Raw genomic sequence first — 26,012 nt, 5'->3', positions numbered from 1 at the left:
CAAGTGAAGTGGCACACCTAACCTTTGACATGTAGTGTGACCCCTTCTTAGGAAGGAAGAGGGAACATGGGCAGAGCAGGTAGGCTTCTAGAATATGCAGGGGGCAGATGAGGTGGTTGACATTCCTCAGTGAGAATGGAGGGAGGTCTCAATTGAGAGTGATGACTCAGATAGAAATGGGAGGTATGAAGAGAGCAGACAAGGGGAGACATTGTCATCTTGGGAGAGCAAGAAGGTGAGCAGGCCAGTGACATGAGCTGGGACTGCTCTTGCCTTAAGATCATGGAGGGCACAGCTTTCCTGGCAGGCTCATTTTCTCCAACAACATTTGACTTTCCAGATGGTTGTCAAGAGGGTGCTGGTTGTGTTCATCTAGGTTGGAGTTTCATGAAAGTATTGCCAAGGTAGAGGGGGTCAAGGCATTTGAGGGGTTAATTACACTGATGGACTGTGGAGCCCAAGCTAGGAAAAGGGAGAAGAGTGGATGTGGAGAGAGAGGTGTGAAGTTCTCAATTAGGTGAAAGAATTGTGGCAAGAGGACTGAGGGAGGCACTGGAGGGCTGGGCTGGGCTGGGAGGCCTGACCAGGAGCTGTGGTGGAGATGAGGGCCAGGCTGTGCCTGGGATAGAGGCTAGAGGGAATGGAAAACAAAGGTCACTAGAGACAGGAGGTCAGAGAATGGAGAGCACCAGTGCTGGTCATCCCTAGCATGGGGAAGTCACCTAGAGGATGGATGTCAAGGGCTGATGTGCAGAGGGAGATGCGAGCCTTATGTGGACCAGGGGAAGTGGCCAGGAAGAGATGCTCTCCCAGTGTCTCCCAGAGTACCGAGGGAGGTCAGCATCTATCAGACAGCCTTTACTATGGAGGAACATAGGTGACACAGATGCTGTTCCTGTCCCTATACCACAGTCTCATAGGGGAGCAGGACAAAATAATGAGCAAAGGTGGTAACATTAAACAATGGAATGTAGGTCAAGAGACAATTGCTCAGGGCAACGGAGATTTGGGCCTAGAAGATCGCAAGGAAGGAAGAAAAGGTCCAGTGACTGGTGGTAAAGGAGGAACAAGGGTGAGATGTGTTTTGAAGCATGGTGTGAATTTATCGAAGGGGCGTTCCAGGAGAAGGGGGCGGGGAGCTGTGTGAGCAAAGCCCCAGAGAGGGGTTGGGGTGGGTATCCACGAGAGCAACAGAGGTGGGAAGGCCAGGTGTGCAGGCTGGCTCCTGAGTTGTCTCAATCTTCTCTGGGAGAGGTGAACCAGATGCCCCTAAGGCTTGTGAACAGATGTCAACAATGGGAAATTGGCCAGTGGATTATCTGTGGACCCGTGTGTCCAAGCCACCAATTGCTGAGGCAAAGGGGCCTGGAAGCCGGGGTTAGGGAAGGGTATTAACTGCAGGGTGCAATTGACCAGCTCACCTGTGACCTTGAGCCAGCCAGCTCTGCAAAATGGAGCTACCCCAGCCACCCCATTCTCCCTCCCAGGGCTGTGTGAGTTGTCACAGCCCTGTGCAGTCTTCTTTAGCAAAGTAAGAGTAGCTCCCTGGCAGAGATGCCCAGCGAAAACCCAAGGTGCATCAGAAAGCAGATTTTTGGGAGAACCTTTGATTTAGAGAACAAGATTTTGGCATAAAACTGAAATCAGAGAGCAGGGGCAGCCCTCCAGGCCATGAAACTGACTGCTGTAAACCTCATTAATCTGATGCCTCTGTGTTCAAAGTGGCACCTAATTAGAAGGAGCAGTGACTCTCCACAGGCTGGGAGGCCTATTGTTTCCCCCCAAAAATCACACCAGGTAACTACAAAGCCTGTTCTCTCATGCTTGGGCTTCATGGTACCAATTAACCAGTGTTTAAGGTGAGCTGCCAGCCTGGGGCTTCCAAACAGTTCTTCAGTTCCTGGGGCAGATGGGTGGAGTTGAGTGCCAGGCTCAGATGGGGATGAGGCACAGCCTTCTGGGCCCAGAGGCCTGGAAGGAGGTGGGGGAGGCAGAGGAATGACTCTTCTCCTTCAGCCACATTCTCTCGTCCCTTCCTTTCCTTCCAGGTCAAGCTGCTCCTGAGGGGGCCCCAGGAGAGGGCCCAGGATGCCCAGCCAGAGGTGATACTTGATCTGGGGTCTCGCTGGTGGTCTGATTTGCATGGACTCCGGATCCCTGAGAAGATGAGGGGTCCTGCCTTCCCCTGGCTTTTATCCTCACTTCCTATTGTGGTAGGGGCTTTGCACACAATAGCTTTATCTCTCTTAACTGAATGCTGTCTGAGAGGCTGGTGACTGCCTCAGAACACAAACATCAGAGGCCACTGATGCTACTCAGAAGCTTTTAGGTTAGAGTCGGGCAAGGTTTAGGCAGTGATGTCACTTTCAGTCTGGAATCGCTGGGACTGTGGGTTCTGTCTTCCAGGACATTGAACTGTAGTTGAGTCTAGAGACAGGGAAGACAGTAAAACTCAGGGGAATGAGCCCAAAAGAGCCCCAGACTGGTGGTTGGGATTCCAGGATTCCAGGCCCGTTGCTGGCACTGACTTTTGCTGAATGACAACTATGTCCTGTCCAGCTCTCTGGTCTGCATACAGGCAGGTCAGGTGGGGGACTAAGTATGAACCTGCATTGGCAGCTGTTCAGAGTCCTGGAGGGAAGGGGCCACTCCTGGCTTTGCTAGCATATCTCGTAGGTGGGATGCTCACCACTTTTAGCGGTTGCTGTTTTTTATTGCTGGATAGTTGCAGTTGTTAGAATGGTCATTGTATTAATTTCCTAGGTTTCCATAACAAATTACCACAAACCTGACAGAATGAAACAATAGAATTTTTTAAAATCATATTTCTACAGGCCAGAAGTCAAATCTAGGTATTGGCAGGGCTGTGCTCTCTCTGAATTTCTAGGGGAGGAACTTTTTGCCTCTTCCCAATTTTGGTGGTTCTAGGTATTCTTTGGCATTCCTTGCCTTGTATGCATCACTCCAATCTCTACCTTCATCTTCACAGGGCATTCTTCCATGTTGTGTGTCTATGTCCAAATTTCCTTTTCTTATGAAGACACCAGTCATTGGATTAAAACCCATCCTAATCCAGTATGACCATATTCTAACTACTTACATCTGTAATTACTAATCACCCTGTTTCCAAATAAAGTCACATTCTGAGCTTCCAGGTGGACATTAATTTTGGGGACACAATTCAATGCACTACCTTCATTTTTCTTCTCCGGAGACCAGACTTCCACCCTGTGACTTCGTCCCCATCGGTCCTCCTGCCCAGTCCCAGCTCTGTCAGCCTCCAATGCCCCAAAGGATTCTAGCCCCCTCCTGCCCTCACTTTTAAACTCCCCTTTTTGGGGATGCCTGCTGGTTTTGCAGAAACGTTTCTGGCAGAGTATCTATCTTACTTCCTGGAGTTTGGTGTCCTTCCTTCTGCTCTTCTTCCCTTTAGACATGGAACTCTCATTACTCAGGACTCAACCTGGGTCCCGCCAGTTACCAGCCATCTTGATATAGAACACTATAAACTCCATAGTAGGAAATTTCTTTTGAATGGCTTTTAGAAACCATCTCATTACTCAGGAAGAACTCTATATTGCACAAGAAGAAGGTTCTGGATGAGCTGGTGCCTAGCACTCTCAAAACCCTGGGACAGGGTTCATTGTTGTCTTGTTTGGCCATTTAATCCTCTCTGGCCCCTTTCTTTCTGGGATTTGGACCCAGGAGATCAGACCCTCCACAGAGAGAGGAGAGCAGCTAAGCACCTGGGCTCTGATGGCCAGAGCCTCCCCTAAACATTCTCAGGGGCTGCCCCACCCAAGCCTGCCCTCCTGGAGGTGGGTGGAGCGTGCCCAGTGGTCCCAGAAGAATCATAGTTGGGTGGGACCCTGGTCGACAATAGGTCCAGCCCCTGCCCTCAGCCACTTGCCCTGTCCTTCTCCCCAGCAGCCCCCCTGAGAAGGGACTCCAGCCCAGCTTCCTGGAATCAAGGTTTCCAGCTTCCTGGAATCAATCTCTAACCTTTCAGGAGGTATCCTTTGTATGTGGCAAAAACCCTGGCTGCCCCAGGCCTGACCTGATTTTAAACTCCCTTTTTCCTGGCAGTGTAACCTTGGGCAGGTCATGCGACCTTTCTGAGCTAAGTTTTCTCACCTGCAGAATGGTCAGGATTATTTCTGTTTCAAGGGTCATGGTGAATATGGGCTGTGTCCACAGGTATGGGATGCCTGGCCTTGGGTGCATCCTGGGGAGTGAGTGCTGCTTCCCTTTCCCTAGGGGTGGCTGGCCGTGGGGGCTTCTTTCCCTCTCTTCTCTGCATAATGCTGGACCAAATGGCCACTGGGTGATAGGAAGAATGGCTCCCCAATATCCCTCAGTGGCCCTCAGTGGGAGTGGCTTCCCTCCCCACACAGAGCCCCGGGGGTTGTGTATGTGTATGTGTTGGGTGGGGGCAGGGATGACTGCTTCCCTGTTTTTGGTCCCTGTCCCAGCTGTGGGCACAACTGGGGCCACTCCTCAAGCCTTGCCCTCCCCTGAGGTCACCAGTATATGGGGAGCTGTGGTGGGAGGAGAAGAGAGCCTATCAGGGCGTCTCTTACTGGAGATACCCGCCATAGGACTTTTTTGCCATCCTGGCCTTTTCAGTTTTCAGCATTCCGATGGGCTCCCAGTACCGCTTTGGTCCCCAATGGCTAGTTAGGTGGGTCACAGTTAGGGGGTGATGGCATGTGGAAATGTCAATGACATCCTCAGAGCCTGGCAAAGTGGCTCCCCCAGGATATGGGGCTGCTGAGCCAGTGACAGGACAGCTAAGTGGATAGACCGCTTCCCTCTCTCCCAACTTAGGCGTTGAGGGTGTCTGTGTGAGGAAGCCCCAGAGTGGCAGAACAGGACACCTGAGGTTTAGTACCAGTTTCCCCAGACCTTCCCCGCCGCCATATCTCTCCTCTGGCCTCTGTCAGCACACTACAACTCAGTATGACACTCTTTCTCTGGGATCTCTGTCTACAGCATCCCTTAGCCCTCCCTATCTGGTCTAGGTGCCCCTACTGTGTGCTCTTCCCTCTCACCTATGCCCAGTTCAGGCCCTAAGAAGGCAAGGTCGAAGGAATTCTATATGTGTGGTCATCTCTCCCAGGAGTCACACTGGGAACTGTGCTGGGCTCTGTCACCCTGGTGCTCCCAGGGCCCAAGCAGTGCCTGGTGCAGATTTCTTTAGTGATTGAATGATAGGAGGATTGGACCTCATGGCCAGGTCTCCTTCAACAGACCATGGCTCCTAGAGTCAGGGACCCTGCTGCCTCAAAGACTGAGGCTCATTGGAGGGCAGAAGCTGACTCCTCTCTTCCTTCCTCCTTCTCCTGAAGTCTGTCCCCCTGGCTGACAGAGGATAGGCATGGGCTGGGTAAAAGTGGGAGGTGCTGGTCTTTCACCACATACATGCCCTGGTTTGCCACCAGCACTCCACTCACCAAGTCTCCTTCCTGGGTCCCAGGGGTGTTGGCCTGGGGAACCTGTGATGGAAACAGAGCCCTGCTTCGGCAGGAGCTACATTGGCTGGAAATGCTTCCCACAAGAAGTGGGAGTAGGTCAGGATGAAATTTAGATAGAGACATTGAGGCACAGAGGAAACAGCTTTGGCAGAGATATAAAGGTATGACTGGATGTCTGTAGCCTGCTGTCAGGAACACAAGAATCTGGGTTTTTGGGAGGGATCCATTTGGGAGAAGGTTGGGAGGGTCAAGCTGGGAGATGCTGAGGACCCTGAATGCCAGGGGATGGATGCCATCTGGCTCCCTGCAGCACTTCTAGAAGTCACAGTGGTTCAACTCCAAGATTCGAGTCCATGAACCCTGTATGTGAGAATCAGCCCTTTCCAGCCACTCCCCACTCCTGAGGTCAAGTTGTCCTGAGTGTGGCCTATTGCAGGGTGTACCCCACAAAGGACTAACCTACCAGAGCCCAGGATTGAGATAGGCACAACCAGAGGGGCGAGATAGGATTTTTCTTCTCTCTCTCTCTCTCTCTCTCTCTCTCTCTCTCTCTCTCTCTCTCCTGGAGCGTCAGAAAGGGTGATATAAATATGGGCACCAGCCAGGCAAGCAGAGCTGTGCCTGTTTGGGTGTCTTCACCTAGCAAGGCCTCTTCTGAAACTCCAGATCTGGCTTCTGGGATTGGCTGGGGAAGTAGGGACGGAAGAATCTTTGATTTGCTCCTAAGTGATGAACCTCAGGGAGTTCCTATTTATTGAGCACCTATAGCAGTGGTCAGCAAACTCAAACTCATTAGTCAACAGAGCCAAATATCAACAGTATGATTGAAATTTCTTTTGAGAACCGAAAACCGACTTCTGCGCATGGGCCATGAAGTTTCAATCACACTGTATGTGTGCACCCGCATGTGGTATTTTGTGGAAGAGCCACACTCAAGGGGCCAAAGAGCCGCATGTGGCTCGCAAGCCACTGTTTGCCGACCACTGACCTATAAGAACTGGAGAAACAATGCTGAGTTGGATGGGGAAGACAGTGGAGGAAGAGTAACAGGGGTCCTAGGTTTTTGGTCTTCAGAGTTGGGCCAGTGGTGGAGACCTTCAGAGAGGCAGAACACTGCAGGGGAGGAGAGGGCTTGGGGGAAGATGAGGGCCATGAGTTGTTTGCAGGACATCCCAGGGGAGATGGCAAAAATGTCAGAACCTTAGTGGTCATAATCAGATGACTGACATATTATTATCTCCATTTTACAGATTAAGAATATAAAAGACCACACTGGTAGTACATAGAGCCAAGATATGAACACAGTCCATCACCTCTAAAGGTGACCCCTACATTTGTCCAGTCTTGTGTTTGAGAAGATCAGGGCTTTACCTACAAGGATGAATCATGCATGTCGGGTCTTCTCCCAGGGCAACATCTGGATTCATTTGCAGAGTCTCTCTCAGTATCATCTACATTGCCCTTGGCCAGGAGGCCTTAGCTGTACTGGGAAAAGTGGGGGCCACTCATATCCTGTTGTGGCCCCATTAGACCAGAGAGGATCTAGAAAAGTTCTTCAATGTTCAGTCTGAGAAGAGATCTAAAATTAACCCCAAGTTGGGACAGATGGTCCCAAGACAGAGTGGCTTCCCGAAGCTCTGCCACCTTCTGCTACCTTACTGGGAGGAGGCGTGGGGCCTGGCTGATCCCCAACTACAGGGACCCATCCTCTGCTGATTGGGTCGGGCACTGAGAGGAGGGAACCTCCTGGCAGTCAGAGGTCTGGGTAAGAAAAGCACTGGACCAGGTTGGGAGTCCTGGGGCTGTCATTGACCTCTAGTGACTTCAGTGTCCCCACCTGAACAATGAGCTCAGTGAATGAATGAGGCCTGAGGCCCTTCCCCTCAGGCATTCCAAAATCTCCACCTTCCAAGGTCAGAGGGGAAAACATACCAAGGGCTTGGGTTGTAGAGTTATGGTCGGAGGGCCTAGAAACGTGGCCAGCATGATGGAAGTGGGGCTGAGATGTATGTGGGCATCTTTAGGAAGAACAGTGGCATAGGGTGAAGATATGAAAAAACTATGAATAGGAGGAGCAAGGGTCCGGGGGACACACTGAGCTTACATTCTCTCATACCCTCCACACCAGGGATAAGCCAGTTCATATGATAGAAGATGAGCTCAATAGCTATTCTACAAAGAGTTGGGAGTCCTTCTTAGAGCCAACTACAACATTGTCTCTGGTAGGGACTGGCTATAGTGGCTCAGTGTGGGACCAGGGTCAGACATGTGTGATAGGGATCAGGGTTCCTGTGTGACCAGGGCAAATGCTCCCCGTGGACCAGAAACAGGAGTCAGCATATGAGCAGGGTTGAGGCTTAGTATGTGATCAGGATTAAGGCTTTGTGTGTGAATAGAATCAGGACTTAGTGTGTGAGCAGGGTCAGGGCTCAATGTGTGAGCAGAGTTTAGGCTTGGTGTATGATTAGAGTCAGGGCTCAGTGTAGGAGCAGGGTTGGGGTTCCATGTGTGAACAGGTTTGGGGCCCAGCCTGGTTCTCTAGGTGGAGCCTCACTTGGGCCAGATTTAGGTCCTTACCTCATCCTCACTCCCTCTTAGGTCTCAGTACTCATCTCCCCCATTGGGCCTTTTTAGTCATGTGCTCAAGGCTGAGGTCACCCCCTGTGGGCCTAATGTGAAAAAGCCAAATCCCTCGCCAGGAATATGGCCATAATGTCCACAGTTCTGTAACCAAAATGAAGGTTTGGCTGCCAGTCACAATGAAAGCTAAACTTGTGAGATAGATGCTGGTGCAAAAGGAAATAGGTTTATTCAGGTGCCATAACCTGGGAGAATGGTGGACTCCTATCTCAAAGACTATCCCCCTTTCCTGCTTAAGCCCGAGGTTCTTATAAGGATAGGGAGAGGAGGGTTGTTTTTTTTTTTTCTATCTAATTATCTGGCTAGCTTTTGGCATGCTCGGGCCCTGTCTATTCATCTTTCTAACTTTTGGTGAACTCAGTGTAAATACCTCCCCCTGTACCATTTGACCAATTTGGGAGACTCTCTGGTGCTCCCTGACTGTCGACAGTAACAGTTCCTCCAGAATTTGCCATGTATCAGGCACTGTGTGTGTCATTTTACTCATTTTATAGATTAGGTAACAAACTCAAAGAGGTGAAGTGACTTTCTGCAGACAGCCAGGTAGGTAAGTGGTGGAGCCAAGATAAAAACTCTTGGTTCCTTTCTCCAATTCTAGGTTCCCTCAGCATCCCTCCCTAGGGTAGAGAGCTCTCAGCAGAGCTCTTCCTGCTTAGGTACCCCTGTGGAATCTTATTTCCTTTTCCATCTAAATTGGGGGCTATAAGTTCAGCTTTCCTCAGTCTGAAGCTCCCTAGGTAGGCTAGTTGGGCCTGAGGATGGACTAGTAGACCCTTTTCCAGAGTCCCAAGGCATGCAGGCAGGCCCTGTCCCCACAGTGTCTGGGAACAGGTGGAGTCTGTCTGCAGGGGCCCATACATCCCAGAGATTGGCTTTGCCCTTTGTTAGAAGGTTGAAGGAATGTGGCAGCTCCAGTGGATGCAGTTGGTCATCATGGTCCTGGATTTCAGACCTTTGGAGGGTCCTTCCCACCACCCCTGACATCACTCCTACAGTAATTTTTCTTCTTTGCTTCCAGGAAGTGGTGTGAAGAGGGCATACTGCCTCCCTGGACACCTTAGGTTGCAAATGGGGCAACTGAGGGCCAGGGAGGGGAAGACATTGTGCCAAGAAACACAGTATATTAGTAGAGAAGAGGAACCAGAACCCCAGGGCCCTGCCTCCCACTGCCAATATCCCTAGGTGTTCCGGCTCCCAGGCTCCACTGTTGTGGAAACTGAAGACTCATGAGCACACAGAGGAATCATGTTCTGACGGTGGGGTTCTGAGCACTGTCCCACTGTTTTCTCGGGCCTTCCTGGCCCCTCTATTAGCCTCAGAAGTTTCTTGGCAATAAGATGTTTCTTCTGCCCACTTGTTAGTTGTTTGGGAAATTTCATGGGGAGGAGTGACACATAATTTGAGTCAAGTCCCAGAAGGGAGGGGACATGATGAGGGGCAGTAGCCCCTTTCGAGGTTTATCTGCATTCTGTGAGATGCACAGGATCATCTTGTGTCCCATTTAGGAAATCTGAACTTCAGTGAGATAAAGAAATGGGTCAAGAGTTTTCCAGCTTAATTCCACCCCCACCTGCCACATCTAAAGCCAGCGTGTTTTTGCCAGTCCCCTCGGTGTGCCCAGACTGTGGAGTTCCCTGCCCTCAAGGAGCTGCTGAGAGAATGAGATTTAAGTCAGAAGTAAAAGGGAGGCAGTGTTCCATTAGGTCTCAGTGCTGTATGCACAGATCATAGCTGTGCCCTGAGTTCAGGAGAGATGTGTGCAGCTGCAGCAGTCACAGGAGCTGGTGAAGTTCAGATAGGAGGAGGGGATTGGGAAAAGCAGGCATAGCAAAGGGAGGGAGGTGACTGGTGGTTGTCAAGAAGGCAGCAGCCTGAAGCTGACCAGGATTCTGCACAAAGTGCCCACAGGGCTTGACTGCCCCTCTTCCTGGACACCTTAGAGTACCTCTTCTTGTACCTGAGCCTCAGTTTGCTCACCTAGAAGACTGGCGTCTGATACCTGAGAGGATAAAGGAAGGCTATGGATGATCGTGCTGAGCACCCAGCCTGCATTCAGTCAACAAGGGCATTGGGAGGGGTGATTTGTCGGGGCATCTCCAGCACCATTAGGTATTCCCCAGCCTTTAGGCCTGCACAAGTCATGTTACAGATGAGGTGACTGGTAACAAGTGAGGGGAAGAGTGTTGCCAAGAAACAGTGTGTTAGATGAGGGTCCTACCTCCCAATGCCAGTATTCCAGGATTGTCCTGCTCCCAGGCTCAGAAGATTTGTGGAAACTAAACACCATTGGGACTTAATTTAATTTAATTAAATTTATTTATTTTAATCCTCACCCAAAGGTTTTTCCATTGATTTTTAAAGAGAGTGGAAGAGAGAGGGAAAGACAGAGAAATATTGACGTGAGAGAAACACATCGATTGGTTGCCTCCTGCACGTGCCCTGACCAGAGTCCGGGCTGGGGAGAAGCCTGCAACCGAGGTACATGCCCTCGATTGGCATCGAACCCAGGACCCTTGGGTCCACAGGCTGATGCTCTATCCACTGAGCAACACTGGCTAGGGCCACCTTTGAGGACTTAAAGAAATGATTCTCTGATAGTTAGAGTCCAGGTACTGCAACACCGGTTCGCTTGGGTTTTCTTGACCTTCGCACATCAGTCTCCTGCCATCAGTCTCAACCACAGATGGCCTTGCCCTAGCTCTAAGCTGTGCTTTCATCTCTCTTTAACTTTACCCCCCACCCCCACCCCACGCAGAGGTTTTCTCAAACCCTGTTGGCAACATCAGGCCTCCTAAGTGCCTATCTCACCAGGCAGGAGGGATGTTTTCAGAGAGGGTTGGGGTGGGCAGAGGGCTGCTGAAAGCCAAAGGAGAGATTTCCCTCATCTTCCCCTGCCACTTGTCTTTTCAAACTGCATGACCCACCCCCATCTGTCCCCAAGACCTGGGCGTGGACAACTGGCACCAACTGTGTGGGGAGCTAGGAAAAGCCCACACTCAAAGGCCTTCCAAGGCCTGCTGATTATGCTTGAAATGCCCTCTGACTTCAGCCCCATGAGCCCAGTCAACCTTTGGCTTCTTCTCATCCATTGAAAACAGTGCTAGGTGTGAGTCCCAGCTCAGCCATTTCCATCTGTGACCTTGGGTAAGAGACATAATCCCCTGGATCTAGTTTCCTCATCAACTGGGAATAATACCTGCCACCCAGCGTTATGCAGTTTCAGCCTCAGAGTCATACATAGCATTGGCCACTATTGCTCTTCCCCCTCCCTTCCCTCTTTCCTTCATTTCCCAGGATGTCTGGAGCCTTGCATGTGGGTGAAGGTGGCCTTCTGGAAGACAGGAAGGGGGAAGCTGCAGCTGTAGGCCACATTCCGTAGTCGTGTTTTAAACACTAGGAGGGCCTAACTGAACTGCCACTACAGCCACTGTGTGACCTCTTATTTTGCTGCCTCTGTTCTGGTTCTAGAAGGTTCCTGTATCCAACCCCACCCTAGTCCCACTTATGCAGGCTCAGGACTGGCCACTTGGAGTGATGCTGAAAACTTGTAGACCTTAGCCATTGGTGACACCTGTCTCCCCTACTATCCTGCCTGTAGTTGACCCAAGGCCCAGATCCCAGTCAAACCTGCACTAGTCAGTCTAGCAGAAGAGAATCTAGGAAAGGGCAGGCTTAGCCTCAGCTCTACCTGTCTATCTTGGCACAAAGAGCTCCCATAAAGCCTAACACAGGGCAACTGCCTCAAATGCTTTAGATGTTATTGTTAGTGGTGATGGTCATAAGAGGAAGAGGAAAAAGAGGAGAAGGAGGAGGGGGAGGGAGAGGAGAAGTGCAGTTCTATGTTACCGTACAGTAAGATGAGGCCCAGAGCAGTTGAAAAGCCACCACCTTCATGAAGCCTTCCAGGCTCTCCCTCTTCTCCCAGAGTCACCCTTCCTTCTTTTTTACTTATTTCACGCCTCTCCAGTGCTGTAGCTTGGTCAGGGCCTGACACACAGTGTGGTGAATTCTGAGGTGGGGTGGGTGTGGGTTGGAGGGGCAGCTTACATGACTGTGGGTGCTATTAGGAGACCTTGGGAGGCCTGTCTGCCTAGGGACCCTCCACGTGGGTGCAACCCACCCCCAGCCTCACTGCCCTCCACTGGCTCCCCTGCTGGTCTGCTAAATTACTGAAGAGTGCCAATGTGTGTGGTGTGAGCAGGGCCTCTGCCACTGCCCCGACGACCCTGGCCTCTGCTTCATCCTCATGCCTGCTCCCTGGGGTGTCTGCCATGTCCTTTCTTGCAGACCCTTTCCTACCGGGTCCACTGGGCAGAATTCTAACCACCTCACATTGCTACCAGCTGGTTAGCAGTTAAACTTAGGTCAGTAAAAGTTAATTGAACAAAAGTGTTTGTGAGGCACTGGGGACTCCAGTGGCACCGCCACTAGGGAGGGGCAGGGACAATCATCTGTGTGTACCTACTTTGTGTCAAGTACTGGTAGTGCTTTCTCGACCTGACCTCCTGAAAGATGGGGGCCTCCCCAGTTTCCTGATGGGAAGAGTAGGGTCCAGGGAAGTGAGGAGCCTGCTGGTGAATGGTAGGTGTGGACCGCTGGCCTTGAGGCCTGCCTCACAGACAGGGAACTATATGGGAGCCAGTGGAGGAGAGTTGGCCCAGGTGGCTCTTAGCAGTGAGTGTGAACGGCAGCCTGACGCTACTGCATGGGTCACCGGCTAGGTCTTGGGGCCTGCTGGGTCTTCTCTGCCCTCTGCCCCTCCCCTAGCTCAGCTCTGCTCTTCTCCTCTTCCTACAGCTACCTTAGGTGACCCAGCCAAGCTCTGGGTCCTCCTGCTGTGCCCACCCTGACTTCTGTCACCCTCTTGGCCTCCCCTTTCCTGATGGTCCTGCCATTCCCTAATGGTGCCCCTCCTGCCCACAGAAGACACAATTCTTCATCATCAACTTGCCTCCTTCCACCTCACACTCCCTCTCTGGCTTCCCACCCCTGCCTTGGGGGAAGAGGTGCTTTTACTCCAGTCATATTCATCCCTGTACCTACTCTGACCCAGCCCCAGTGTCAGGCATTCCCTTTCCACAGCTCTTATTTGGCTTCTGCACCTACCCATTCCCATTCCCATTCCCATTCCCATTCCCATTCCCATTCCAGGCTGTAGCAGAAGTCCCACACCACTTCTCACTAAAGGAGACTGACAGCAGCCCGGACTCCCACCTGCTGTAGTCCCCAGTGGCTGTGGAACTTCTTGGGCAGCACTTCTGGGTCTCAGTTCCCCTTCTGTTGAGTGGGCTAGAACAATGCCTGGACTATAGTGGGCATTCAACAAGTTCTTGTTGAATTAATGAACTGATTAAGTAACTAATTCCTGGCCTGCTCACCTCACCTTAGTATTATGAAGATCAACATGGGTTAAAAGGGCTTTGCAAAGTTTGACTGTTTTGTTTAGCCATGAGCATCCTTGGTGCTCAGTGAGAGATTGCTGCTGTTGGTGTTATAACCACTGCCCTCACTACAGATTCTGCCTCCTAAATACCTCTTGCATCCCCCCATCCTCTCCATCCCTTTACCCACCTCAGGCCCCATCAGCTCTCCCCTGGCCACTACCTCAGTTTTCAGTTGGCTCACTGTATTTGGTCTCCTGTGTACCCATCCTCCACTGGTGGCAGCCAGAATGAATGGGACCCTGTCACTTCCACTTAAAACCCATCAGGCTGCCAGTGGCTAACAAGAACAGATATCTCAGTCTTGCATACAGGCCCTCCTCTTCAGCCCATTGTTCATGCTCCTGGTCCTTGACACAGGTGGCCCCTCCTTCTGTCCCCTCCTCAGTGCTTTCAAACCCAACTCCTTTTCCTTTGAGAGCCTTTCAAAGATCCCTTCCCCTAGAAGCCCTCCTTGATCCCCAACACTGAATTGGATGCCCCACTCCGTTCCCACAGCTCCATGGGCTCCCCTCTCACACAGACCCTCAGTGGTGGTCTCTTAGCTCCCTGTGTGCCCTCCCTTCCCACTTGTCCTACTAGACTGTAAGCTCCCTGATGTAGGATCTTGAGCATTTTTGTTCCTTTAGTTCAGAGAAAGCATTAGAGAGAGTTTGTTGAAAGACTGAATGAGTCAAGAAACAAGCTGCCCCCCAGGCGGTGGGACTCTGGGCTGAACCTGTGGTCCCGCAGTGGGGAGTGGTCAGCACAGCATGCCTCCACCTGCCTTGCATGGCCTTCCTTTCTCAGGGTTCCTCTAGAACAGTGGTCGGCAAACCGCGGCTCCCATCGCCCGCCCGCCCGCCCGCCCGCCCGCCCGCCACCCCCACTTCTCCTAACACCACTTCTTCAAAATAGACTCGCCTAGGCCAAAAACCGACTTCTGCGCATGGGCCACGAAGTTTCAATCGCACTGTACGTGCGCGCCCGCACGTGGTATTTTGTGGAAGAGCCACACTCAAGGGGCCAAAGAGCCGCATGTGGCTCGCGAGCCGCGGTTTGCCAACCACTGCTCTAGAATGTAGGCACTATCCCAGAATTGCCCCCAGCACAGCCTTTTTTGCCCAGCCTTGTGCCCTGCAGTTTCAGTGGGAGCTGTCCTAGGGCTTTACTATGGGCTGAGGATGGCACAGGAGTCCAGAGGGGCAGAGACTAGGGTCTGCAGAACCTTCCCACCTGGCCATTCCTGGTCATCCCTGTTCCCCACCCAGCTACAGCCTTTTGGCCCATGCTACCCCCAACAGGTCTGTCCTGTCCCTTTTGTCCTGCCCTGGCCTAAGCACCTCCAGTGCCTCAGACTAAGCCAGGAACCCAGAACTGAGTCCACCTTTATACTCTACTAGAGGCCTGGTGCACGAAATTCATGCACAGGGGTGGGGGGTAGGGTGTCCCTCAGCCCAGCCTGCACCCTCTCCAATCTGGGACCCCTTGAGGGCTGTCTGACCGCCCGTTTGGGCCTGATCCCATTGGCTCCCAACTGCTCGCCTGCCTCTGCCTGATTGCCCATAACCGCTTCTGCCTGTCAGTCTGATCACCCCCTAACCGTTCCCCTGCCAGCCTGTTCGATGCCTAACTGCTCCCTGGCCAGCCCGATTGCACCTAACTGCCCTCCCCTACTGACTTGGCCACTCCTAACTGCCCTCCTCTGCCAGTCTGGTCACCCCAACTGTCCTCCCCTGCAGGCCTGTTTGCCCCCAACTGCCCTCCCCTGCAGGCCTGGTCCCCCCCAACTGCTCTCCCCTGCTGGCCTGGTCACCCCTAACTGCCCTCCCTGCTGGCCTGATTGCCCACAACTGCTCTCCCCTGCAGTCTTGGTCCCCCCCAACTGCCCTCCCCTGCTGACCTGGTCTCCCCCAACTGCCCTCCTCTGCCGGCCCGGTCATGCCTAACTGCCCTTCCTGCCTGCCTGATTGCCCACAACTTCCCTCCCCTGCAGGCCTGGTTCCCCCCAACTGCCCTCCCCTGCAGGCCTGGGTCCCCCCCAACTGCCCTCCCTTGCTGGCTTTGTCTCCCCCAACTGCCCTCCCCTGCAGGCCTGGTTCCCCCCAAATGCCCTCCTCTGCTGGCCTGGTCACCCCTAACTGCCCACAACTGCCCTCCCCTGCAGGCCATCTTGTGGCAGCCATCTTGTGTCCACATGGGGGCAGCCATCTTGTGTGTTGGAGTGATGGTCAATTTGCATATTACTCTTATTAGATAGGACTAGAGGCCAGGTGCACAATATTTGTGCACTGGGGGTGCAGGGAGGGGTCCCTCAGCCTGGCCTGCACCCTCTCACAGTCTGGGACACTTCGCTTCTTACCACTTGGCTCGCTGCTCCTTAGTGCTGCTGTGGAAGTGGGAGAAGCTCCCGCCACTGCAGCTGCCCTCACCAGCTGTGAGCCCGGCTTCTGGCTGAGGGCACTGACCACCAGGGAGTAGCTCCTGCATTAAGTGTCTCGCCCCTGGTAGTCAGTGCGCATCATAGTGACCAGTCGTTCCACCGGTAGTTCCGCCATTCGGTTGATTTGCGTATTAGGCTTTTATTATATAGAACTAGAGGCCCGGTGCATGAAAATTCATGCACTGGAAGGGGGGGTCCCTCAGCCCAGCCTGCCCCCTCTCACAGTCTGGGAGCCCTCAGGGGCAGGAGGCGACTGGCGATCAGGGGAAGACGACGCACATCATACCTCTGCTGCTGCCACTGCCGGCAGCACAAGCCTCGGCTGGCCCTGGTTACCTGAGCCTCGGGCGGCCCTGGGTGGATGGGAAGCCACCACCTGAGACTTGCCTGTGTCTCGGGCATCAGCTGGGCAGCCGCCATCTGAGGCTTGCCTGCACCTTGGGCTGGCCCTGGGCGACTGGGGTGCTGAGGGGCCTGGGGGACTCCAGAGGCAGGAGCGTGGAACGGCTGTGCCCACCTAGGGGTGGGCCTGGCCTTGCTGTATGCCTGCTGCCTCGGCAGGGCTGAGGGGACTGGGTGCCACCATCTTGTGGCCATGGGCACCGCCATCTTTGAGGGTATGGCAGTCAATTAGCATATTCCCTCCTTATTGGCTGTGGGTGCTTCCATCTTTGTGATGGCATGAGGGTCAATTAGCATATTCCCTCTTTATTAGATAGGATGACTTGACCTCAGCCCTGCCTTGTGCCCTGACTCTCCTGCATATGGTACCACCCTGCTCTCACAGACTCATGTCCTGAGGTTTCTGGCTTTCTGGTCCAGTTTCCCTGGTGCTGATGATATTCCCGTCAGTGTCACCCTACAGTGGATGCAGCTCATACCTGCTCCTGGTTTCTACCAGCTCTTGCCTCTAAGCCTGCACATCTGGGCAGAGTCCTGTGTACCAGTCTTGAGTGTGGGAGAGGCTTGGGGAGGATGGGAGGAAGGAAGTGCAGCCATGTTCAGAGGGAACCCCTAAGCCTGAAGCACCCATCTGCACACAACCACCAGAGACTGGAAAAGCCTGGAAGGTGGGGTTCTGCTGTAGGAGATACCCATGGGTGGTGGTCAGAGAGCGTTTCCTGGTGGAGATGATGTTGACTTATGGGGGACAGTGAGGATGAAGAGAAGGAGCTCCTTATCAGAGGGCAGAGTAGTGCCCACTCTGCTGGGCTCTGGGCCAGCTTCATTCCCTCCACATCATGGCACTTTGGGTGGGTGTTATCAGCTCCGTCTAACAGACGGAAATGGAGGTTCAAAGAGGGTCAGGGACTCACTCGTACTCACCCACTGTCATGGAGGCATTGCGGGCCTCCACCTCAGGTCTGGCATCTTTTTAGGCTCCTAAGTGGAAAGGGTAAGGAAGTCTGAGGAGGGGGGCTGGTGGCTGGCATTTGCTACAAACCAAGCATCAAACAACTGCTAACTGACTTTCAGGGAGAGGGTGTGGGAAGATGAACAGTGGTTTTCTGAGTTGTTCTTCTTCCCCCCCTCCCCGCCCCCTCCAAAGCTTTTCTGTTGTTTCCTCCCCCTGTGGGACAGCCTTCACTATAGGAGTTTCTGTCCTTTGCCCCCTCCTTGGGTGCCTTTTCAGAGAATAATTCCCCATTATACAGAGAGATCTTGCCTAATAGAAGCTGACAGATCATTCAGAGCAGTAATGTACTCCAGCTTCAGGCATTTAGTTTCCATGGCCTGAACTCCCAGATTAAAGGCTCCTTGCCAGCACCTTGCCTATGTCCTCCCAGCACCCATGCCTGTGACCTTGACTTCAGCTATGGGGTAGGTTACTCTTTCCTTATCTCCCCCACCCCCCTGCTTTCATGGCGGACTCCTCCTCCCTCCTTTTCTCTCTCTTTCTTGAAAAAAAAAAAAAAAACACACAACACACACACATATTTTTCTTCTTAAATATTCAGTTGAGAGGCTGTTGCTTAAACCCTGGGGACAGGCTCATTGTGCTCACTGCCGGCAGGCAATGGAACACCTGGTTGGCCCTAAACACTCTCTCAGCCACATAGCCTGGCTGGTGTGCTGCACCTGGTGGGGATCTGGGCAGCTAGACCCCCGAGCCCGGCATGGGCAGACAGAGGCTGGGTAGATGGCAGCAGAGGAAGCACTAGAAAGCCTTTTACTGATCAAGAGAGCAGCATCTGAGCTGCCTCCTTCAGGCCCCTGGAGGTTCCACTTGTCAGTTGTCTGTTTCTGCTGCTCTGTCTTATCTTTGTCTTGCCTTCTTAACCCTTTCTCTGCTCCCCTAAACCCCCCTACCTTTTATCTGCTCACCAGGCTGCCTATTTGAGCTACCTTGCACTCCTGTGCAGGCAGCAGGGTGCATGGGAAAGCAATGGATATTTGGAATCAGCCAATCCTGGGTTCAAATCCTAACACCAGGACTTATAAGCTGTTTCTGTTCACTTTAATATTTTTAATTTGGGCAAGTTCCTTAATCTCTCTGAGCCTTCATTCCCTCACTTGTAAAGTAAGATGCTGTATTTGGAGGGTTCCGGGTTTAATGTGGTGAGGAGTGGTGCTGTAGGTGGCAGCTTGCCCTTCTTTGGTGAACCCAGTCTCCCCTGAGGAGACTCCACCTTCTATGCTCTGACCTCTCTTGCCCAGATACCCTTTCCCTGCCCCTCTCGTCAGGAGGGGTGTTTGGCAAGGTGGGCTCTGTATCCCCCTGGTCACAGGCTGCCTGTGTAGGTGTGAGGGGAAGAATGAGGTTGAGTGGGAGGGACCCTTCTCCCTGACTTCAGTTCTTGGGCAAAGCTTAGTGTCTGGTTCCAGGTCTGGCTTGAAGGAACTAACTTTTGAAGGGTTGAGGCAAGACTACCAGGGAAAAGGAGAGTGGGTAGAGGCGCAGTGCCTGTGCAACCTGAGAGGAGAAGCCTTCCAGGCTAGGGCTCTACCCCCAGGTTTCAGATTGGGCTAAGAGAGACTCTAACCTTCACGGATAGGGAGTCTTGGAAGCTGGATGGAAGCCTGGCTTGGGGTGGGGGAGATTCCTGCTCCACCCAGGTCAGGGAATAGCAGGATGACCTTTGGAGGTGCAGGAGGGGAAGGTCCCTAGGTATAGGGCCATAGAGATTATCTGGGTCTGATGTGCTGTGGGACCTTGGGCTGGTCCCATTCCTTCTCTGGTCCTCAGTTTTCTCATCTGCTAAATTGGGTTAATCATCCTGTCCTATCTGCTTCATGGGTTGGGCAGAAGATCCAGTTAGAGAATAGATGGGAGTGTCCTGTGATCCCTAATGTCGTAATAATAATAATAACTATTATTCTGAGCATCACCTTGCCTTCCATTCACTCTTTATAACACCCACTTTGATCCACACAGTCTAGCTCTAATTCATTTATTGATAAAATTGAAGAAACTCACAGCTGAAAGCAATTTCCCTTCCCATTTAGTGCAAACTCCACCCAACATACATGGCATACATGGTCCCCAGACCTATGCATGCATGCCCCCATGAGCTCAGTACTCCCAATGCTAAAGAGAGATTTGTTTCCCTGAAATCTTTTCTTACTGGGCCTAGCTCTATTTTCTGGGCCCATAAACGCCAAGTATCTTTGTCAGGGACCTGAAGTCCCAGGGGTCCTGGGTTCCAGGCCCACCTCTTCTTGACAATCCCCTGTGAGCAGACCTCATTTTATCAAAGACCTTCTGGACAGATACACTGATGACTGGGCATGGCTGTCTGGAGGTGGTTGCACCATCTCCAGAACTGAAGTGGCTGGCTCAACAGCCCCAGGGTCTCCTGGCCATCAGGCTCCCTAGCCACTTTGTGCAGTTGGCTCTGGGCACTACTCTCAGGATTCACCCATGCTTTACTAACTCTCTCTTGTCCACATTGGCCTATTCCTAGGGCAAGTGAAGGGGTCCTTCGTACAAAGGACGCTGCCTCCTTAATTGACCCCTCCCAGCTGGACCTGCTTTCAAGATTCCATCCTAATGTTTGCCAAAAAAGTTGTTCCAAGCAGGGCCAAGGGCCAGCCCTCTCAATGCCAGTGAGAATCCACCCCAGGGGCCAGGCTTACTCCTCTGTGCATTCCTGGACATGGTTATTTAGCTAACCACTGAGGAACCCAGCCAGTTTTCTGTCTCATTCGCAAGGATGTCATGAGTGTATGCCATTCGTTGCTTTTTTTGCACTTGATTATTTTATTTTCCAGTCAGCCAACAGTCCTAACTTAAGCCTGTCTTCCCTTTTTATGCAATGACTGTCCTCCAGAAAAAGCAATGAATCTGCCTCTAGCTTCATCCTCTTCAGCCTTTTGGACCAGTGGATGTAAATTTCTGATTAAAGTGATCTTACCGCCCTGGCCGGGTGGCTCGGTTAGAGCATCATACCATACATGAAAAGGTTGCAGGCTCGATTCCCAGTCAGGGCACATGCCTAGGTTGCAAGTTCCATCCCTGGTCGGGTTGTGTGGTGCATACAGAAGGCAACTGGTCAATGTTTCTCTCACATCTCTCTCTCTCTCTCTCTCTCTCTCTGTCTCTCTCTGTCTCTCTCCCCCCTCCCCCCCCCCCCTAGAAATCAATTGGTGAGGATTAAAATAATAATCCTAATATATATAAAGAGCTAGGTGCCATAACAACCAAACGGGCGACCGGTCACCATGAAGTGCGTGGAGCACCTCTCGGTCCCCCCCTCCCCCGCCCTCCCCTCCCCCGCCCCCCAGCCCCCGGCCCCCCGAGCCGCTCACCACCGCAGCGGGGAGGGGGAGTTTCTTGGAGCAGTGGCGGGGTTGGGGGAGTTTCGCAGAGCATCCAGCAGTGAGCTTCAGGGGCGAGCTTGCAAGCTTCATGGGGCGGCAGTGAGCTTCGCGGAGCAGTCAAGGAGGGGTGGGAGGAGGCTCGCGGAGCGTCCTGGGGCGGGGAGCTTCACTTAGCACCGCAGGGCAGCCGAGGTAATGCGAGGGAGGCCAGGCTAGGCCTAGGGACCCTAACGGCGCACGGTTTCCTGTGCGCTGGGCCTCTAATAATAATAATAAAAAAGAAAGTGATCTTACCAAGTTTAAATTCATAATTAAGGATTCCTCTTTTGATATCTTCAGGCTTGATTGGGAGAGGGGCTGGGCCCTGCACCTTTCTTTTTCCCTTCCAGTCTATTCCCAGAGCTGAAGAAGCCACAGAAGCCCAGCTCTCCAGCATAGCCACTGTGGTCAGCTTCGCTTTCAGTTGATTCCTCATGCTGGACTTTTCTTTAAGTTCTTTGTAGCCTAGTAGAGCATCAAAGTCTACATTCATGTCACACTTGATGATGGACACGGCCTTGTCAGGATTGATCTCCATCACCCACAGCTCATAGATCTTGCTGTAGTTTGCCTTTGCCCAGTAGACAGGCAAAGTTTCTCAATGTGTTTTCTAATACTGCTTTGGGGTTGGTGATGTCCAGGAAGTCAGGGCTCTGAGGCTGAAATTTGGAGTTCGTGGCCACTTGAAGATGGACACTTTCCACGTGAAGCAGGCCCCCTCTTTCACCAGCAAATACTGCATTATCTAGTGTGGGAGGTAGTAGATACCCTCTTCAGTCACTAATTCCAGCACACCACAGTAGTTCACGCAGTCCAAGTTCTTGTTGGTTAGTTTAAACAGCATGGGGTAGGTAATGTTGAGTCAGCTGAGTTGATCAAAGGCCAAGGATGGCATAATTATCTTCCTGCCTTTCTCCACATTTGACCTGTCACTAGTCCCCATGACCATGGACATGGAGATGCATCTATACTCCATGGAGAAGCATTTCTGGGAGACCCAGGGAATCATGTTGTAAAACATGTTGAAAGAGAACTTGATGGTACCTTTGCCTCACGGATGCCACTAGGTCCCGGGAACCCATGCCATCCTTTTTGAGCAGCCAAGGGAGGAGGTGTGGTTATCTTGCGTGACTCTTTGGTAGTGAACTCTTCACACTGCCTATTGTCTTTCCTGGTGTTCTGTGTAGGCGCTTTTAGAATTTATATTAGAATGGACACGAAACTCACTAGTCTAAGCCCAAATTGACTTCCTCTTTTTAAAACAAAAGGGGAAGGATGCTAATATTTATAAATGCCAGTTCTTCACATATATCATTTCATTGGATCTTCATCACAACTTTGTGTGGGAGGGTTGCGACTAAGATTCTACAGATGAGGGCACTGAGCCGTGGGAAGTGAAATAACTTCCCCAGGGTCCCAGAGCTAGCAAGGGACAGAGCCAGAACTCAAACCCTGGATGGTCTTATCCTCAATCTCATGCTTTTCCCAGATGCTGCCTCTCACCCCAGCCCCCATGCTTCCTCCTGTAATTGCTCACAGATGCACCTGCTGTATGTCTGGGCCACGCTCTCAGCCAGCCTCTCTGCAGCCCTCCCATCCTGTCCTTTCCTGTCTGTTGGACAATCTTGTCTCCTGTCAACCTGCATGTTGTGCCCAATCTCTGCTCCTCCCTAAAACCACCCCCTGGCCTGGTGGCTCAGTGGTTGAGTGTAGACCCAGGAAGCCACAGGTCACTGATTCGACTCCTGTTCAGGGTACATGCCCGGGTTGTGGGCTCAGCCCCCTATAGAGGGTGTGCAGGAGGCAGCTGATTTATGTTTTTCTCCCATTGATGTTTCTATCTCTCTATCCCTTTCCCTTCCTCTCTCTCTAAAATCAATTTAAAAATGTATTTTAAAAAATAAAGAAGGGGAAGGAAAGCTTAAAAATACATGTAAAGGTCACAACCCAGAGAGACAGGCCACTAAAAGACTGATATTTAATTAATAAGATTATAGAATGCTTCTCTCCCCACCTACCCCCCCCCCCCCACACACACACTGGGGCAGGGAACAGAGCAGGGGCTTCGGGGGAAGAAAGATGCTCCTGGGGGATGAGAGACTAGGGGGGCTTGACATTCTTCATGGATGGCTCATTTGCTGGGATATTTTAGTAGTTATGTTTAGTAGTTGTGTTTGATTTGGGGGGGGGTGTTGGTGGTAAAAGTGTGTCTGTGGTAGAAGATCTAGGAGTCACCCTTGATGCCTTTTTCTTACCCCACCCCTTACATCCAGCACACCAGCTAACCATTACTTCTGCTACAAATTACATGCTGAATCTGGCTAATCCTCACTCACCTGGCCAAGCCTGGTTTCCTTGTCCTTGGGTAACTACAATAGCCAACCCACTAGGCCCCGGCTACCGAGCCAGTTCCCCTTCAATCCAGGCTCTACTCAGCAGCCCCAAGGAACTTCACAGTGAAGAAAACATTATAGCAGGTCTGTGTTAAAACCCTCTAGTGACTCTTCATTGCACCTGGAATGAAATCCAAAGCTCTTACTTTTGCCCTCAGGGCCCAACCTCCCTCTGTAGCCTAATTTTCTGCAGTTGCTACCATCTCTGCCCACCTCATTCCAGGCACCTGGCTTGCCTGCTGTTCCACAGATGCATCTATACTCCATGGAGAAGCATTTCTGGGAGACCCGGGGAATCATGTTGTAAAACATGTTGAAAGAGAACATGACGGTACCTTCCACTCCTGTAGGAGTGGTGAATTGCTTACCATATAGGCATCAATTCAGATGTGACCTCTATAGCAAGGCCTTCTCTGGTCCCCCAGCTAGAGTCACCTCCTAGCCCCTGTCTAGGCACTCTGTGTCACATTACCAGGTTTGATTATCTTTTTTTTTTAAGACTTGGATTTTTTTAATTTTAAATTTTTATTGTTGACACTATTGCAGAGGTTCCTCCATATGCCCATCTCCACCCAGCGCCCCCCTCCCCCACCACACTATTGTCAGTGTCCATGGGCTATGCATTCCTTCACCTTCCTTTTTCCAGTCCCCCCACTCCCCTCCCCTCTGACATCTGTATGTCTGTTCCATGCATCCATGCCTCTGGTTCTATTTTGTTTATCAGTTTGTATTGTTCATTAGATTCCACATATAAGTGAGATCATATGGTATTTGTCTTGCTCTGACTGGCTTATTTAGCTTAGCATAATACTCTCCAGGTCCATTCATGCTGTCGAAAGGTAAGAGTTCCTTCTTTTTTACAGCCTTAATTGTACTTATCACTGTCTGGAATTATCTTTTTTTTTTCCCATGGAATTATCTTTGTTATTCATTTGCTTATTATCTATATCCCTGTCCTTATGAGAACACCACATGTGTCTGTTTGTACTCCACTGAATCCCCATTACCCATAATACACCTAGCATATAATAATCAATAATTATTTGATGACAGAATGAAAAGTAACACAGAAACGTATAAAGGAGAAATATAGCATCATACAATTGTGGATGTAGTAGCAGTTAATAATGTAGTGTGTGTATGTGTGTGTGTGTGTGTGTGTGTGTGTAAGCTGGGAATCATCTGCCCTTTTAATGATAGGCTTGTGGGTACCTGGGCTTGAAGCACTGATGCATGGGAGACACAATTGTGTGTTCATATGCACACAATGCATGTGTAAACACACTTGTTTCCTTATTTACTGCAGTGTGACCTCTGGTAAGGTCTTTTTTTAAAAAATATATTTTATTGATTTTTTACAGAGAGGAAGAGAGAGGGATAGAGAGTTAGAAACATCGATGAGAGAGAAACATCGATCAGCTGCCTCTTGCACACCCCCTACTGGGGATGTGCCCGCAACCAAGGTACATGCCCTTGACCGGAATCGAACCTGGGACCCTTGAGTCCGAAAGCCGACGCTCTATCCACTGAGCCAAACCGGTTTCGGCTAGGTCTTTCACCTTTAGGGCCTCAGTTGTTCCACCTGTGGAACAAGGCGGTCTGGATTAGAGGCAGAGGCCTGGATGTCATGGCCTCTTGAGGTCAGCCCTTCCTTGCCAGTAGCAAGAGTATGCAGGCAATTCGCCTGTTGTGCTGTGCTGAAGAAGGCGGGAGATGTTTATTGAAGTCCACCTCTACACAGGACTGCCCCCCTTTCCTTCTGGGTGAGGATCTCACTCAGGCAGGAAGGAGTGGGGGACAGGAAATTGGCAGAAAAGCCTGGAGACTTGAGCTTTGCTCCTGGGAGGTAGATTGCAGTAGGTGGCCTCTTGGATGCATCTGCAAATTTAATTTGATGTTTTTATTTTTGTGTGTGCTTGGTATTTAAAAAAAAACTTTGGTACATTTATTTCTTGAACTTTTTTCTTTCAATTGCTACAAAAATAATTTCCATGAAATTAAAAAGGGAAAACACACATATCTGTGCTTCTACCACTCCAAGACAACAACTCTTCCCTTCCTACCCCTTGATCTTTGCTTGTGAGGGCAATACCAGAACCCTGCAGAACATGTGGGGAGTACAAGTGGCCCTGGACCTCAGGCAAGTTACTTTATGTCTCTGTGCTTCAGATTCCCTATCCCAAAAAGAAAGATCTAATAATTGCTCCCTCTTTCAGTTGTTGTGTAGATTACAAGTCCACATTTATAAAGCCCTTATTTGAAAGGTGCCTGACACTTAGTATGTATCAGTTAAATAAGATGAGTAAATAACTAGAAAGAACAGGGCACCCGTAATGCTCTCATTCTAGCACAAAGAGGCTGCCGTGGGATTTCTCCTTAGAGTCAGAAAACAAGAGTTCAAGCTCCCACTCTGTCCTTACTCCCCATGTAACCAGGGATATGTATGTGGCTTCCCTAAGCCTCAGTTCCTCCATCAGTAGAATGGTTATATAATCTGAACCTGGCAATGCTGTGGGTAACGGATGTGAATGGGCTCAGTGAGCATAGAGCCATGTGCACCATGGCAACCCAGCTCCCACCCTCATCTACTTCAATTGTTAGGTAAACATGCTGTGTAATATTCCATCAAGCAGAGGTGTCATGCATGATATACTTTGCCATCTCTATTGTGGGATGTTTAGGAAGTTTTCAGCACCTTCCTGTTATAAATAACCCTGCAGTGAACAGCTCTGTGCCCCAAGCAGTTCCCCTCTAATGGATGATTTTCCTAGGCAACCTCAGGAATTTTCATTGAGGTTGCTTTGCTGGGGGACTGAGGGACAGGCCAGCAGCAGTGGCTGGA

The 26,012-nt window shown here is 51.2% G+C and overlaps 1 pseudogene; it reads right to left on the bottom strand.

Moving 5' to 3' along the window:
- Window positions 1-20,207: 20,207 nt before the first annotated feature.
- On the bottom strand, window positions 20,208-21,804 carry LOC103300206 (ubiquitin recognition factor in ER-associated degradation protein 1-like; annotated as a pseudogene).
- Between the last annotated feature and the right edge of the window lie 4,208 nt (window positions 21,805-26,012).

The sequence above is a fragment of the Eptesicus fuscus genome, chromosome 5, assembly GCF_027574615.1.
Source record: "Eptesicus fuscus isolate TK198812 chromosome 5, DD_ASM_mEF_20220401, whole genome shotgun sequence".
Taxonomy (NCBI): Eukaryota; Metazoa; Chordata; class Mammalia; order Chiroptera; family Vespertilionidae; genus Eptesicus; species Eptesicus fuscus.
This window is presented reverse-complemented; position numbering and strand designations above follow the sequence as displayed.